We start from the raw sequence: 18,550 nt of genomic DNA, 5'->3' as shown, positions 1-18,550 counted from the left end.
GCAGCCTATAGCCATCAGCCATCATTAAATGAGTTTAAAATCTTGTATCTGTATCTTTTATTTTTTTAAACTAGCAGCTGCCTTTCATTTGAATAAATAATTGAAAGTTGATGGCATTTGTTAATATAAAACTGCATGTGTTGCATGTTCACACGTGTGTAATCTTGAATATTTTTCAGCAGAATCCTTCTGCTGTTTGGTACTATGATTTTTGATATTATGTGGTTTTCAAATGCCATCCTGCTTGAGGTTTGCAGCCAAATACAGTGATCATGAACACTTCCGCCTACTTGTTTGAAATAGTCATGCAGGTATTTTCCACAGTAGCTGCTACCCGGAATCCATGGAATTATTAGAGTTATTAGAAATTTGAGTTTCTCATAATTGATTGGCACTTGGTACATCTGTCTGTCATTATATATTTCAACTAAATTAGGGTCAATAGCTAATGTGCATTAATATAAAGTAATAAGACAAATGGGTATTTGCTGCACAGGCAGTTGGAAGCAATATTGAAAAGCCTGATTTTATGCTTTTGACATAACCCTAATTGCAGTGTAATACTCCTGTCCAGAGTGGCCCATACTGCAAAAATGTCTTTTCAGGCCCCTCAAAGGCCAAATTCCAGCCACCTGTGAGTAGAGGAAATATTTAGGACCACATGCACACACACAAGAGGAGATCTGCCCCCCAGACTCCTGTACACTGGCAGTCTGATACAATCTCTCTTTTGAATACACCATCCAAGCCAACTATGAATGAAATCAATTTAACCAAAATCAATGCTCTTTTGTAGAGCTGCATAGACTGTAAGTGGAAATGAAACCTTTGAAGCTGCCCTCTCTCTCGGTAAATGTGGCACTTATGGAGCTTTTGATGGCAGCAAGAGCCTGCAGAATCTTCCTCTGTCCAGCACCGCACCGTTATTTGAGAAGCTAGAGAGAAACTAGGGAATGAGCAGAAAAGGAATACATTATGGAATTATACATATATACAAAAGGAATATATGTAAAACACAAATATTTTGTTTTTTACAAAATATTTCCTTCTCTTAATTTCTACCTGAGATCACGTTTTCTTGTTCCCCTACCTTCCCCCAAGTTCTGGTCCCCATTCATCAGACACCGTGCCCTATTCCTACATGAAGACATGGCTGAGAGGTGATAAAAGGCCCCCTTAAGAAGAGGAGCTGGGGGACTTCAGCTGTCTTCTATTTATTGAAGGAGAATGGCTGTTTCCTGCCTTAGCCAAACTCCAGGGCTAATAAGACCACATCCTCAGCCTTTAGCCAGCTGGGTGCTGCTGTTATTATGCTCTGCATATTGAGCAGACTGTGTGCCCATAAAACAATTTCCTTTATAGACTTTATATCCAGCAGAAACGTTGGTATGGGAAAAAGGAGAGATGGCACAGACCCAGGAAAAGCATCCAATTCTAAATTGTGGGGTGACCCATACTGTTTATTTACACATTGGCAAAGTTGGTTGATTGGGATGTTTCCAGAGAATAGCATAATTTTAAGAGTTTTTATTTTAAATTATAAAATGCATACTTTATAAGGGTGATAGCATTCCAGGATTGGCAAAAATTCATTAACTTTCTTTTAAATTTGTGAAAGGGGAGGCGGTGCTACGAGCTAACACTTATTAGATGTTTATGCTGTTTTGAGCACTCTGACACTTGCTTTATTTAAATTATCTCATTTAATTACCATAAGAGCCTCTGAGTTTGGTGGGTTACTGCTCTTAATTTATGTGTAAGGAATAGATATTCAGAGGAGAAAACTTCTCAAAGGCCTCACACAGAATGAGTGGCAAATCTAGGACCCAAAACCAGTTCCACCAGCCTGACTTAAGTTCCATGAGATCCAGAAAAAACAGCTATTACTGAGTAAGAGGGGGTAAAGTGGGAGGAGGAAGAATAAACATTGAAGGAAATAGTACAAATTCTCTCTTTAAACAGATTGTCTCTATTCATTCGATTAACCAAATACTGATCAAATAAGAAAAATTGTGTCATTCAATGAGTTTCGGTACACTTTAGGTAAAATAAAATTTGTATGGTTTCAAAGACATCTGAAATAATGGATGAAATGAGAACACAACTAGAGAGGAATGCATCACGTAGTGACAAGGACAGAAATGGCTACACCATTGGTACCCATCAGCATAAGGACAAAGCAGAGTCAAATCCAGTTTCTACAAGGCATTTCCTGGAAAGCTTTCAAGGCTTGAAAATATGTTCCCACACCAACCTGATGCAAATACCTTGAAAATTCCAGAAAATTCAGTTTTCTCTGAACTACTCAAATAAATTAGGCCAAAGACTTGTCAGTAGCCAGCAGCCACAGTGTCCTTTTGTCCCAGTGCTTCCTCCAGGGCGACCCTAGGAGCTGCCAGCTGTAAGCCTGAGCTCTCCTAGGCTGGTTCCACTGTGACACTGGCATCTCTGTGTGCCTTGCTGTGTCCCTTTCTTTTGAACTCATTGGATGAGTTAACGCTCAGCCAGTTAAGGCTTAGACAGGCTGACTTACAGCCATAGACGATGTGGCAGAGTGGGGCCAAGAGGGGAGAAAGCAAAACAGGGTTTTTGTTTTTCATATTTTGCCTAGGTGATTAGAGGATCCAGAAGTGCTGGAATTGATGCTGGTGATGTTTTAATTCATGGATAGTCTTCCTTCCTGCAAGATCACAGCAGGGTTGCCACTAAGTGCAACAAATCCCAAGACATTCTGAGAAAAGAATTTGAACAAAGAATTTTCAGCTTGTCAGGACCTCAGAAGAAGCCTCTTACTGTCTCATAATGGAGGGCTAAAGGACAGCTGGGTGCCTGTATACTGTGCTGTGTGTGGTCAGTTCAGAGGCAGCACTGGTAAGAAATGATGCTCTGCTTTTTCATTCACATTTTCCATCTCACCCGGGTGCACAACTAGACTGGGGTCAATGTGATGTGTCATGAATATTATTTAAAAGGCATCAAAAGGACAGACTCTTTCTGATTGGCGTCCTAGATGAAAATGAAGTGAAACCAGTAAAATCACTGAGGCTGCAAGTAAAGCAAATGTGAAGATCGACATCAGCATCAGCTGCCTGGCCTCATGAATTTTGTGTTTGTTTGTTTGTTTTGAGACAGAGCTTTACTCTATCACCCAGGCTGGAGTGCAGTTGTGCAATCTTGGCTCACTGCAACCTCTGCCTCCCAGGTTCAAGCAATTCTCCTCCCTCAGCCTCCCAAGTAGCTGGGATTACAGGTGCCCACCACCATCCCTGGCTAATTTTTTTCAGTAGAGACGGGTTTTCACCATGTTGACCAAGCTGGTCTCAAACTCCTGACCTCAAGTGATCTGCCCACCTCGACCTCCCAAAGTGCTGGGGTTACAGGTATGAGTCACCACATCCAGCCCCTCATCAATTTTTAGGCATAGAGAATGGAGTCAGTAACAGCTGCAGCTGTGCTCATTTCCACACTAAATGCAGCAGGGTGAACTGGCAGATTTTGTCAAAGAAAAGCCATAGCTGGACAGTAGTTAATGGGGTAAAAACAGATTTTTATTAAAGACACTCACAATAGGAAAAAAGATCTAAGTAAAACTGGCTTAATTCCAAATATATCCTAGCAAATGGGAATTTATAGCCAAGAAACAAGGTGCGGGTCAGTGGATGGAAATTTACTAAGAGAAAACAGCAGGGGTCAGGATGATTCTGACTAAACAGACGGAATGAGATCCTTGCTGAAAACAGGCTAGGGGGGACCAGACATCACCTAGGGGATGGTGGAGCATGAAGACTCTGATCAGATATCTGGGATGAGTGAATATAGAGGGTGAGGAGTTCTTGGTAAACTGACTTTGCCGGGTTCTTTTCTGAAGCTGTATTTTACAAGGAAGTGCACAGACTGATCTAGGAGAGGGTCTAAGAGCCTAACTAACTTTTAGTCTAGAAAATAATCTTTGCTAATCCAGATATGTGCATGTTCTGGTCAACAATCTGATCCTCATAAAAAAGCCAGCATAAAGGATGCGATGGAGAGTGTGGAAGTGCTGGGTACAATCCCAATGGGACCTCACAGATGCAGGTTGTTTCCCTGGGTTTTTGTCTGTTGGCAAATAACCTAATCACTGAAACTGTGCTTTAGTTTCCTCATCTGTGATCTGGGAAACATAATCATTAGATCTACCTCCTAGGGTGGTTCTGAGGCTTAAATGCTCATAAAGTGCTTTGATGTGGGCCTAATAATAGGTGAGCAATGAATAGTATTTATCGTTACACCATGAGGTTATAATTTTAGGCAACACACTACCGCTGGCCGCACGGGCTATTTGTTGCTGAACTAGCTCATCTGATTTTAAGTTTTCGTGTGGAGCAAGGTCAGGCAGAGCCAATAGGCAGAGATATAATGGCACACTCAAAAAATACTTGATAAACACATTACAGATACTGTCACTGTGGTACTCACTTCTACCTCCACTGTTAATAATAATAAAAACTGAGACCAAAAAATGCCCTGGAATAAAAGCATCTTGTCTCTCAGCACGTGGCCCCAAGGAAGAGGAAATAAAAGACAATGTCTTGCTTTGAGTTAAAGTTAATCTGTAAATTTGCACAAACAGTGTATCAAAGTAAGTCAAAGTTTATGCATTTCATAGATCATGAGAGGGGATAAATGTATGGTATTTTCTGTGTTAGATAATTTTTCAAATTTTGAAACATTCCTGATTCTGTAATATGTGTTTGATAGCATGTTTCAGGTTAATTAGAAGTATTTTTCATTTTTTCGTTTCTTAGAAGATCATAGGAAAATGACGACATACTCTATAAACAACTAATTTTATTTTATTTTATTTTTTATTTTTTGAAGCAGCATCTCACTCTGTCACCCAGGCTGGAGTGCATGATGTGATCTTGGCTCACTTCAACCTCTGCCTCCAGGTTTCAAGTGATTCTTGTGCCTCAGCCTCCCAAGTAGTTGGGACTACAGGCATTCACCACCACACTCAGCTAATTTTTGTATTTTTGGTAGAGATGGGGTTTTACCACGTTGGCAGGCTGGTCTCAAACTACTGACCTCAGGTGATCTGCCCACCTTGGCCTCCCAAAGTGCTGAGATTACAGTTGTGAGTCACTGTGCTTGGCCTAACAATTACATTTTAGTTTCAATGAAATGTAATAATGGAACTGAGTTTGGGGAAAATAGCTATGAACATTGAAAACATGTTTATGTGGGGCTTAGCAATAATCTCTAATTTCTTTAATTTATCATATTTTACTAGTGCTGAATATCCCTGAATATATAACACACTTACAGGTATATAGACCATATTGTATATCCATACATATTAATATAAACAAAGCCAAAAAGCTAGATGTTTAAGACCAAGGGTTAAGAGTCATAAACATAGTTTCTAATTCCTATTTTATTTTTTAAATTTTAGTTTAAGTTCTGGAATACATGCATAGAACGTGCAGGTTTGTTACACAGGTGTACATGTGCCATGGTGGTTTGCTGCACCCATCAACCCATCATCTAGGTTTTAAGCTCCACATGCATTAGGTATTTGTCCTAATGCTCTCCCTTCCCTTGCCCCCCACCCCCTGACAGGCCCAGGTATGTGATGTTCCCCTTCCTATGTCCATGTGTTCTCATTTTTCAGCTCCCACTTATGAGTGAGAACATGCTGTGTTTGGTTCTAATTCCTATTTTGTTATCCCCAGAATAGAATAAAAAGGGGCTGATGCCTACCTTCTTTCTGTGAATATCTAGATTGTTCTTGCTTGGTTCTTTGTATGGTTGAGAACATCCTTGTTGCTTCTCTGACTTTTTCTTTTACCACTCCCCTCCCTTTCTGCTTCAGCCACCTTGGTCTTGTTCCTATTTGAGCACACAGAATGTGCTCTGGCCTTATAAGCCTGACTCTGGTCTCCTATTCCTGGAATGCTCTTCTCCAGACACTCAAATTTTCACTGTCTGCCTGTATTTATTTCCTACCACCACCCACCTCCTTACCCTCCTGCTAATTTTTTCTCATTTAGCATTTCTTACTATCTGGACATGGAATTACTTTGCTCATCTGTTCAATGAGGGCTCATCATTCAATGAGGGCTCAACAGAGGCAAGAAATCTCAAATGTGCTGTTCTTCCTGCTGCATCCCCAAACCTTGAGCAGTACCCAGCACAGAGCAGAAACTCACAACAGTTGTTGAATTAATTCACTGATGATGATGGTATTAATGTTGTGGCTATATATAATATAGAGCAAGATGAAGAGGGACATGAAATGGTTTTTTGTTTTGCTTTTCTGAGATGGAGTTTTGCTCTTGTCTCCCAGGCTGGAGTGCAGTAAGTGCAGTGGAATGATCTTGGCTCACTGTAACATCCACCTTCTGGGTTCAAGCAATTCTCATTTCTCAGACTCTTAAGTAGCTGGGACTATGGGCATGTGCCACTCTGCCTGGCTAATTTTGTATTTTTAGTAGCCATAGGGTTTCACAGTGTTGGCCAGGCTGGTCTTGAACTCTTGACCTCAAGTGATCCATCTGCTTCGGCCTCCCAAAATGGTGGGATTACAGGCATGAGCCTCTGCACCCAGCCTGAAATGGTTTTAATGTGTTTATTCTAGCAATGGCCTCAAATGCGAATTTCATTCTGAGGCGACTTTGGAAAGAAAGAGATTTCCTAGTTTAGTGCTAGTGGTGGTTTGCCTGAGTGTCAATTCAACATGTAGACCAGTGTTTCCACCCAGAAAATGAGGAATCCTTTCAGTGGTCAAGGTTACTTTATAAGCAAATGAGTTCGCAGCATTCAGGCTAATACAATATCACAATAATATTATGTCCAATTCTGACTGGGCCAATTAAATTTTATTGTCATTAGATTCCACTTTAAAAACTGCATGTCCTTTAAATTTCCAATTTTATAAAAGGAAAAATAGATGCGTGGCTTTTCTGAACCTGTCTGAAAGCCTCATTTTTTATGGTTACAAAATACTAAGTTCCAGAGAAAGGTATAATAAGAGACATGCATCTCATTCAATGAATTTGCAAAACTCCTCATTTTACCTAATTTAGCTAGGGTTTACATGGTTCAGCTTTTAATTCTACCCTATACACATGGTTTTTCTTCAATCACACACGCACACACACACACACACACACACTCACACACTGAGGTGTGGTTTTCAAGGTCCTATCATGTTTAGCAAATATTTCAGACGAAACGATATGTTCATCTGTTACGCTGATTGCCAAGATTACAGCACGACAACAAACATTATTTGGGGGATGGAAGCTAAAATTACACCCACTCTCTCTGCCGTCTGCAGTGATGAACAGATGCACATTAATTTTTTGCAGCAATGTCCATTGCTTGGGAGCTGTGGGCTCATAGAGCCTTAGCATTACAGCTAGGTGTGCCTGATGGCTCTGGTGGAGACCATCAAGTCGAGGGTTGCTGATCAAGTCACACAGCAGGGCCTCTTCCTAGGAAAGCTGCAACAATTAGTGTGTGGGGAAGATGTGAATGTGGTAGGAAATGGTGGCAGCATAGACTATTTTTTTCTTTTTCTTTTTTTTTTTTTTAACTTATTATGGAAAGTAGCATGGAAAACATAGCAGAGTAAGGTTTTGGCTGAAGATATTAATACTATGCAGAAGCCAGTCCGCAGTTCCGGAGCAAAATAATATCACAGAGGTTTCAAGTTTGTCTTATAAGCACATGGAGAAAGGGAGAAATGCTTATGATAGTCCCAAGTTTCAAATTGTCTAATTTTGACATGAAGTTTGGGGGGATGTTTAGAAGATTCTGTAGTTTATTGAATTTAATTAGTTTTTAAAATGTGAGCTAGTTTCCTATAATGTCTGAAATTGTATTCTGATAGCAAATAAACAATGGACTTTTTCAAACTGGTAGTGTTCTCTGTACCATTATATTAGTTTTCTATCATTGCTGTCACAAATAAACACAAACTGAGTGGCTTAAAGTAACACAAATGTGTTATCTTACAGTTTTGTAGCACAGAAGTCTGACTTGAGTCGCCATGGACTAAAATCAGGGTGTTGGTAGTATGGTGTGTGTTTCTGGAGCTCTTTGACAGGATCTATTTCCTTGTCTTTTCAGCTTCTAAAAGTTGCTTGTATTCCTTGGCTCCTGGCTTCTTCTTTCATATTCAAAGCGAATATTATAGCATCCCTTGAGCCCTGCTTCAGGTCTCACATTACTGTCTTGACCACAGCCTGAAAACATTCCAGGATGCTATTAAGAATCCTTGTGAATAAATGGGACTCCTGGAATAATCTACCATAATCTTCCCATCACGAAGTCTTTAGTTTAATTGTATCTGCAAAAATCCCTTTTGCCATGTAAAGTAATGTATTCACAAGTTCTTGGAAGTGAGGGACATTATTTCACCTACTAAAACTATAAAAGACCGAAATGGTGTTGAGTGAAATCTGCCTCTGTGATTTAAAGTCTATTTATTTGTGAACAGTTAGTGTTTAAAGATAACACCTTTAGACTCAGGCAGATTTCAGTTCAAAACCTGAATATGTCATTCATTCATTTATCAAATACATGTTGACTGAATGCCTATTATGTGCTAGCTTTGTTCTGATCACTGAGAATATTACAGTGAATAGGATGAATTTGCTGCCCCAGACATTTATATGGTGATGGGGATGCAGACAGCATATAAATAAAGAAATATATCATGTAATATCAGATAGTGATAAATATCATAAAGATAAATGCTGTTGCAGGCTTATAACGTCCAAGCATAGAAGTCACTATGTCACTCTAGCCATGTGTATAATCACTCGTTCATTTATTCATTCATTAATGTCACCATCAAACTTGTCATTGGGACCTTTATGGTGAATAGGACATTATAAAAGAGTTTTAATATACTGCCTATCCTTTAAGCATCAATATAAATCTATGAGATTATTTTTCCAATTCTGAGGATAAGAAAACTGAGGCTTAAATAAGTTAAATGACTGTTTATATTACTTTTCATCACGTAGCAGGTAATTAAATGACTACAGAGTTTTAGAATGTCATTAAACTTGAACTTTTTAAAAAACTCTATTTTTCTGCCTAAGCAAGTAGTGATCCCCTTGCAAATAGTAGAAGGGAAAGTAAAGCTTGGATTGGGGCTTCAAACCCTTTAGTCTTCAATTCTGAGAAAATACACTTTCTTTGAGCTTCCACTAATTTTCTTTTGATCATTGTGGGGCTATTCTATCTTTGATCAATCATTTAAATCTGTGTTTACACAAGCTGAGCAAAGGGAAGAGTTAGACAATTACCCGTGCCTTGGAACTAATTTAAACAGCCTATTTAGGGCTACGGCTCATCTTCTGTGATTTCATTCCCTCTGCTCAGATACAGATGCTGAGTACACACAGGCTGGGTGAAATGAAGGAGAGGAGCAAGATCAGAGATTCCGTGCAAACACCTCACAATGAGGTGTTTTGTCGTTGCTGTTGATGATGTCCTTTGTAATAGTAGTGATGGTGGATATTCTTTCTTTTGGAGGGAGGCATATTTGTTTCTTTTGGTTGATTAGACAAGCCTCACTGGCTGTGTACATTCATCACTTGAATGCATTTATCATAAAATATTTGGAGAGAATTTGGATATAAATAAATTCTCAGTCTCTACAGAGGAAAAGTATTTAGCACATGAGCCTCCAATTGACTGTTATCTTTAATATCTATTTGATTACATATATATTATATACATATATTTTACCTTTAAGTTATGGCTATTTTTCCTTGTTTTCCTGGGCAGAGGTTGATTAGCCAGCTCAGCTTGACATGAGCACTGGGACATGCTCTGCAGCAGAGTGAATGAAGCCCCTGCAGTGAATGATGGGCCTCTGCATCAAGTCTGTTCCATGCAGCTGTGGCCCCAGCTCTTGGTGGAGAAGCGCTGTGACACTTCCATCACAAATGCCCAGCTGTAACACTGTCCTCATAGCTTGTCACTACCTCCTTGTGATCACGCCTGAATGTCTACTTTAACAGTTTCTCTATGCCCCGGTTTCTCCAAGCCTTGGCCTTGGTTTTGACTTGCTCTCAGACAATGGACTCCGGCCCTTCTATCTGCTGCTATGCCACATTCACTCCTGTGGGTGGCCAGCCTGCCGGATTGCATCTTAGCCTCCTAAATTCCTTGAAATTTATCCTTCTTGATCCCTCTGAATCATACATTTTTTAGAACACTATGTGCTGTCTTCCTACTTAAGAGTTTATTTCTCCTACTACATCTGGATTTGACTCAAATACCCCATCCCATTGTACCTGAGCTTCTGTTTGAACACCAGCTGAGAATTTTGCTTTTGGAATCCTAAGACCTCACCACTAATGATACAGTTTCGATGCCTAAAATCGCTAGAACGTCTGGGCCAAATTCTCAGTGCTTTCACAAACTAGAGGAAAAGTGTCATGTCGCATAACAAGGAGAATAAGTATGTTCTACATTTCTTCTTCCACACTCACATTTTTGGACCTCCCAGTAAACCACCCCACTTCCCCAATTTCTACCCCTAGAACAGCTTCAAGGAAAATGCCAATAAGCGTGAAGATAATAAATTAGGAATCCAGGGCAATGATTTAAAATGATGTTTTCCCCTGAAGTGTTGGTATGGGAAAATAAAATTGAAAATGGGGGATGGAAGTAACTAACCCAATAGTGATGGAACAGGATTCTGACTGCAATATCCTACTAAATGACACACATAAGGACTTGGAGCTTTGTAATACCTTTTATATTGCCGCCTGCCATCTGGTTGGCAATTGTTAAGCCTAAAATATTCAGGTAAGCTCTATTTTCTCAAATAGTGCAATGTTATGGGGATTTCAGCAGCCACTCATCTTTTAAAATATCATTATATTTCACTGTTTTCCAGAACAAAGCAAACTATGTTAGCAGAATGTTTGCACAGCACACAGAGTTACCTGGAAGTGCTGGGAAGCACGAGGCAGGAGCTCCATACTGTGTGAGGACTTGTAGTTGACAGTGAGATATTCTGTTTTCTATTTGAGCCAGGATTTCAGGCTGAGGATTCTCATTTAAGGTGAGTTGACTTATTGCCCCTGAATCCTGGTGGGAACGGTCCTCCCAAGGAAGAGTAGTGCTTGGGCATTCAGCAATAACTGCGAAAGGGGAATAACTATGAAACTGCTGAAATGAGCTCCTCTTTGTTCTGGACAAGGCCTGCTGGGAAAGTACAGGGCCCATAAAAGTATTTTCCACCTTAAAAAAAAAAAAAAGACTGTTGATGGTTTTACCATTCTCTAAGAAATGGTGTGGGGGAATAGATATAACCTGATATTATATCATAAAATATAACTTTCTTTGAGGCATACATTCTACCAATCACCTAGATTTTTAAACTAGAGGAAGTGCATTTTAAATAAAACCTGAGATTCAAGTATGATGAGTGGACAGACTGAAATATGCATAGAAACCGAAATGTCTGCATAATCCCCACATCCAAGGAGATAGATTCATTTCTTCATTAATTTGTTAATGCAAACGTATGTTCAGTACATGTTTATGGGCCCATGTCATTTGGCAGACAAAAATGTGGTCGTACACCCTTTTTCACAAAAGTTTGTGAATCAGATTGTGTGAACAAGAGTTAAATTTTAGTTTCACCCTCCAGACTCCTTTCTCTTCATCATTCATGTTCTTTCTCTATGATTTTATCCATCTTCGTGCCTCTAACAAATTTCTATATGCTGACTACTTCACAATTTATATTTCCAATTTACATCTCTCCCGTACTCTAGACACATTTATCAAATGGCCTCATTTGCATGTCCATCTGGATGTCCCAGAAGCACCTCAAATTCAGCATGTCCCAGAATGAAGTCCTCATTGCCCTTCAAGCATTGCACTCCCACCTGACTTTTCCCTACCAATGGACATCACTCATCCTTGGATCAGTCAGCACTCAACATCTCTTTATCACTGGTCTTATGAATTCTGCTACGCTGTCCTCTATTCACCTCCAGTTCCACTGTCTACAAGTTTACGTAACCTTTATTCTGGAAAACATTGAGGGGTGCCATATACTTTTCATCCAGTTTCTCCTCATGTCAACGTTCTGTATAATCATAGAATAGCTATCAAAACTAAGAAATTAACCTTGGCATAATCCTGTTAACTAATCCACAAAACAAACTAGAATGTCAACATGTTACCACAAATGCCATTTTCAGCTCCTCTTTCTGTCCCAAGATCCAATCCAGGATCCTCCATTGCATGTGGTTGTCATGTCTTCTTTTGCATTTAGTATTCTCCAATCTGTGAAAGGTTTTTAGTCTTTGCTTGTCTTTTGTGGCCTTGACACTTTCAAAGAGGACTTGTTCATTGCTTTGTACAATATTCCACAATTTGAATTTTGCTGATGTTTGCTCATGGTTAGTACAATATCATGAATTACCGGGAAGGACACCAAAGAGGTCTTGTGTCCTTCACAGTTCATGAGAGCAGTCGGTATTTGAGATTGACCTGTGTTCCTCACTGGTGATGTTATCGCTGATCTCTTGGTGAATGCAGTATCTACCAGAATTCTTCATTGCACACTTACTTTATTCCCTTTGTAAATATTTGTGGGGAGGAACATATCCTGTTTCTGCTTAAACTTCTGCCCATTTTTTTCTTTGAGTATTCATTAGTGATTCTTGTCTGAAGAAATCATTACTGTAAACTTTTAATGGTGGTTTTCTGTTTCCCCCATTCTTTCTATGTTGGTTAATTGGAATTTTTCTTCAAGGAAGAATGGTCTACTCTTCCATTTATTTAAATATTTATTTATTTGTTTATATCAATGTGAACTCATGGCTGTTATTTTAGTCTTTGTTATTTTTTCACTTTTCAAGTTGCTCCAATTTTAGTTAATGTGAACTCTTTGAAGTTGGCTCTTTGGTGATTTAATGTTATGTATCTCTTTTTAAAAAAAACTTTTTTGTTTTTACTTTTCAGCACCAAAATATGCTACAGGCTCACATTTTCCATTCTTAACACTGAACTCTGCCAGCCCTTGTTCTCTGTATTGATGTATGGTGTTCGTTTTATGAATTGATGAAAGGCATTTAGAAACCAATATCTTGGTGCTGGGTGTGCTCATTGTTACTGTGGGTTAACTGCATCTAGTCACTCTGAGTGATGGGGCTATAAAATGTATGAATGTATACTAACTCCTACGTAAACACAGCTGTATCTCTAATATTCTATCTTTCCGTATATCTGCAGTATGTTTTTAAATCCCATAAGTACATATTGATAGCTTTTACTTTACTCAGCACAGCAGGATTTATTCTATCTCCCTTCCTTCCCTTACTTGAAACCTCTTTCTCCAAGTGAGAAATCTGGCATTCATCATCTGTAATTTCTTTATTTATTTAACCCTAATATCCAGTTGTTTCAGACTTGTGTAATCCTTAATCCTGTAAGAAAAAAAAACTGAAGTACAACATCAGTGTACAGTTCTTTTTGTTTTTCTTCCTATAATAGCCTATGGTATAAACTAAGACTTCTTTATTCCTCTGCTGGTTGGACCACTGAAACTGGTATTGCCAGTGATTTTTTTAACCTTGGATACATTTTTCACATGGCAGTCAGATTGATTAACTTAAAATAAAAATCAGATGCTGTTGCTCTGCTGCTTGATGTTCTCCATATCTCCCTTGAACCCATAAGACAAAGCTCAAGTGTTTGGTACTGCATATAAAGTTCTTCCCAAACTGGCTCTTATCTCACCTTTTCATTGTTAGATTTTTTAGCTCTTGCACTAAACATGATTCAGAACTCCATATATGTTCACTGACTAAAAAAAATGGCATGCAACTTTTGATTAATAAAAATGCTCTGAGAGTAGTAAATCAGTGATAAGTTGCCTGGGAGGTTAAAATTTTTTTTAAAGCTTGGAAACAAGGGAAAACATAAATAAGATTCGTTGCTTGTCTACCATGGATCAAGTACGTTATGAAGGTCATCTTTGTTAACCCTCCTAGCCACTGTGAAAGTGGCACAGTTAATGTTGCAGATGTTGGAATCAAAATGGACCTGAGTTTAACCCCAGTTTGCTACTTGATAACAACATGTAAAACCTAAGTTGCTGTGGTTGCCCTTGCCCCAGCCTCCGCCCTTGGGTTGGGTCTAAATGGAGGGTCAGAACAGCTCAGGCGTGACCTCAGTCAGGAAGGATAACAGTACATTCATCATGGGCATGTGGACAGCCAAAAGAAAAAGAAAGGGCAACTGCAGTGCCAGAAAAACCAATTTTGTCTAAACCAGTCTTTTCCCTGGCTACTTTTTTGAATATGTATTGTGTACACTGTAAAATGTATATAAAGATATTTTATAATATAATACCGCAGAAAGGACACAGAAATCAAAACTAGAAGGTTTATTCTGCTTTTGACTATATATGCCTGACCAGCTATGTAACCCCTATCATGCCATTTCATCTTCTTGACCCTTAGATTCTTCCTGTCTAAAAACTAAGGAGTTGAATTTGATCTCTTATTCCACTTCTTTCTCTTTGCTTCTCATTTTCCCTAGCTTTGACTACCACCTATGCTGCTACCTCTGATATTAATTTACTTTTACTTTCAAAATGGTTGTATAAACGCTGTGAGATGCTGTGCTTACGAAATTCAATGAGGAGAGGAGGGGAGGAACAGTAGAGGGAGGTAAAGGAGAGCAGAGGTGGCTATGACCCTCCAGCTTCAAGTCTGTATCACTACCATGTTATTGAATGTTTCTTAAAAATATCATAGCTTATCCACTACATTTGTGATACAAGGTTATCTACTAACCACATAGATCCTGCCCTGAAGTTGATCAGGCAATTTTCAATTATATGATGCCTATTACGTGGCCAGCTGCATGTGTCTTGGTTAAAGATAAGCCCAGAAGAAGAAATAGAATCAGATTCTGGCATGAAAAATTTTTGCTAGGCATGAAGAGTAGCTCTGATGTCAGGCAAATTATGAATCACATCAGTTTGTAGAATGTCTTTCCCTGTGCTGTTTCAAAACTGAGTCCACACCTTCAACCCCTTCATCATTTAAGTGAACTCTTAGAAGGTGAGATGGGCTACATTTCACCCTTGAGAGCTCTTTTCACATTTTATCAGATTTTTGTGCAGTTATATAACATTTTCAGTTTTGTCATTGTGTATCACAGCACAACTTTTGCAGAATATGGAGCATACAGCTCACATGTACATACTGCTGCCTCTGCTAAGTTGCCCCATATGTTCAAAACTCATATTTTATAGCTATTTCAAGATAAGAAATTTTCCTTTGTAAATCGAAACCAATGTCAATTTTAGACTGGCCACATCGAATCATCATTCAAAATTAAACACCATAGATAGTCTTCTTAAAATATTTAGTTATGACATTGTCATTATTTTTGATGTTTTGCATTGTTTCTGTCTCAATCCATAAAGCTTCTGTATTACTTTGCTGTGGCATTTTGCTGTGTTGTTATGGTATTTCCAGAGTACTCAGAAATACAAACACCTGCTTTGTTGACTTGTAATGCAACCTGAAAACAGAAACACAGAGCTGGGCTGCGCTTGTGATTTCAGGACCAAGGGCAGTTCTTCTATTGGTCTTTTTATTGGTGTATGCCCGTTAGGGCTGTGAATGGTTACAGTACTGTGCTACCAATTCAGATACATTGCAATACTTAAGATAATAGAAAAATACTTCTAATGGCAATATACCTTAAATCACCTTTTCAGCTCTCAAAGTCTCTTAAGGCAAGGCACTGATGTTCTTTCAGTTGAAATAACGATGTGAAGGTCCTTATTATTTAAGACTTCTAAATAAGCCAGATTTACCAATGTCAAATTATTGGTGAGTCGTTTGACCCCGTATTTATTTCTCATTTCCACAAGCTGTTGGTAAGAGCTGCTGTAAATCAGGTTGCCATTGATCTTGGCTCCCGCTTGTGTAATTCTAAGATGAACTGCCTATGATCAACAGGAAAAGACTACTGCTCTGAGAGAACGCCTGTAGAAGGAGGTCCGAGGATGCCCTGGGAACATGCATGGTTATTAATTATCAAGGGAAGAAGAGAGGCAATGCTGGTCTGCATAAATGGGGTAGAGGGGAACCCTAATATAAATCTATACATCAGGAAATGTAAGAGCAAAGGGTGACAAAATGTGGCCTTAGAAGACAGGTTAGGGAAAATGATAAGCATGGCTGTAATAGGCAACACTTAAAGCTATTGATTTAATTAAAAGTAACTGCGTATCCATGTGCAAGGCACTTAAATGATTCTCACAGTCAGACTTCCTGTATTTTATGATATTTTTATTTGAGTTCTCTGTGTTCTTAGCTGAAGGGAAGGCTCTTTAACCTCCCACAGGGCTTTGTCTATTTCCACATGCAATGAAAATACTTGTGAGCCAGTCATCCCTTTCCAATGTTGACGTCTTCATGTTGTTGGAGGGGGGTACAAGGGGAAGCCCGTGAGTCTGAGAACTATATAATAGTAAGTGTTCATTTCATCCCTATAAGACAGTCACTGTGCCTGCTTCCTGTCTGTTATCTCATGTAAAACTAACAATGTTTCTGTGAGATAAATATTAAGAGAAAGGGTTTTTTCTCCTTTGATGGGAATAGCAGAAAGATATAGTGATTATAAAGAGGGAGAATGAAGTTAGGAATCAGACTCTGCTTCCCACTCTACATGAAAAGCTGCAAGGCGGGGGAGTTGCTTACTCCATCTGAGCTGCAGTTTTGAGACTGTAGTTCATATAGTTCATATCTGGGTGTAGGTGGGTCTCTTTACACTTAAGACAGAATTCAAGAAATTTGACTATATGGCAAATTGCTGTGAATGAATTTTACTTTTCTATCAACTCATGTTTCATATTTGAGATTCATTTTTATTAGGAAAAATCCCTCAGAAGTATTTTTGCAAGGGAAAGGGTTAGATGGTGGTTAAGGTATATGTGTCAGGATACTGGACATCAGTTGTTTACTTTCCATGGCAACATTTGTGTCCCTTAATCAATTCTCCTGCCATATTCAGGGATTTTTAGGCTACCTTCCTTCATCTCAGCCCAGATGTTTGGGATATTTCATGTTTTCACACTTTTGCTTTAAGAAGGCATTGTATCTGGCTGCAGGGGCTTATGCCTATAATCTTAGCACTTTGGGAGGCCGAGGTGGGAGGATCACTTGAGGCCAAGAGTTCAAGAAGGCATTGGCATAGAATGGAGAAGCACATGGTGGTATCCAAGCACATGCTATGAAGCCGAAATTGCATCATTTTTCTGGGCATTGCTTCCGCATCTGTAAAATGGAAGGCATAACAGGTCCCAAGTTCACGGGACTGTTGTGAAGTGCTTAGCATCGTGTCTACTGCTTACTGAGTTTATTCTGTCCTCTGGGCCTGTCAGGTCTTTGGTATTCTAACAAGAAAAGGGGCCAAGAAGTTGAGCTCCACAAATATTATTTGTGATTATTCAGACACTTTGCTTCCCTCTTATTGTTATTCTACAGTTAAGGGGTTACATTGCAGTGAATATAAGCTTCATGTCCCAACAGATGCTTGCTGCGTTTATGGACCATGCTAGAGTTGTCAGCGGTAGGCGTTTACCTCCCTTGTGGATCTAGTCACGTAGTGCACTGTATTCCCTTTTGCAAATATCTCTAAATTTCAAAGAGCCTTGTAAAATAGAAATGACAGTATCCAAATTTATCAATTCTACCAGTTAAAAATTTTATCAGTTAAACATTTTGCACATAAAGTTGACTTAGGAAGAGTAATTTTCACATTAAGTTGTTCCAGTAGTTATTAAAGTTTAAATCTACAACCAAAAACCTCGAATGATAGCGATTAAGTTTCCAGGCTTCCGTTTTTTACTCTGACGGAATGGATAACACAGGGAAACGTACTGGGTGTGCATCATTTGTCCTAGATGACCCTATTCTGCAACTTTTTTTCTATTCAACAGTGTCTTCCACCTTTTGTTTTTTGTTTCTACATACTTTCTGGAGTTCTCATCGTCCCCACATTTCAAATTACTCTCTGATTATTAATTCGTGCTAACTTGTAAATGACTGACATCAGCTCATCAATAACATACCCTCAATAATAGGTCAAGGTCAATCTTAGAACACATATGGTAGTATATTTTCTGCAAGTCTCATTCAACATCAGATCATGTTAAAATATCCATTGTGATGCAAGTTATTAATAGAATCCAGGTGTTCTTTGTTTCCTTGCTAGAGTTTCTAGCTTCGTTATTTAGTGAAACACTCATGAACCAACAGCCAACTGCAATGAAGAGCAGACTCAGCAATCAGCAGTCATGAAACCCTGTAGCTTACCATTTGCATTCTGTTATGCAGTAGGTAGATGAAGGTAGAGAGCATGTGATAAGGCACATTTTTGTTTCTCTTCTCGTACGATTTGTATGATTGCCTCCTGGTAAGGAAATTGGATCTACATGCTTAAATACTTTTGAAGTGCTGCTTTCCCCTTATGCCAACCGCGATTTCTGTGTCTTAATTGT

General features: G+C 39.0%; 1 protein-coding gene across 10 annotated transcripts in view; it reads left to right on the top strand.

Moving 5' to 3' along the window:
• The window catches only part of OPCML (opioid binding protein/cell adhesion molecule like), a 1,172,302-nt gene that overhangs the window by 221,351 nt on the left and 932,401 nt on the right, over positions 1 to 18,550 (top strand). For 3 of the 10 annotated variants that reach the window (XM_078339868.1, XM_078339864.1, XM_078339861.1), the window contains exon 2: positions 2,612 to 2,871. The exons of the other annotated variants lie outside the window; for them this stretch is intronic. The gene's annotated coding sequence lies outside the window, so the exon portion shown is untranslated. The remainder of the gene's footprint in view (positions 1 to 2,611; positions 2,872 to 18,550) is intronic. 10 annotated transcript variants of the gene reach the window in all.

This window comes from Callithrix jacchus, chromosome 10 (genome assembly GCF_049354715.1).
Source record: "Callithrix jacchus isolate 240 chromosome 10, calJac240_pri, whole genome shotgun sequence".
In the NCBI taxonomy this organism is placed as follows: domain Eukaryota; kingdom Metazoa; phylum Chordata; class Mammalia; order Primates; family Cebidae; genus Callithrix; species Callithrix jacchus.
The sequence above is the reverse complement of the archived record's forward strand: the minus strand, read 5'-3'. Positions and strand labels throughout refer to the sequence as shown.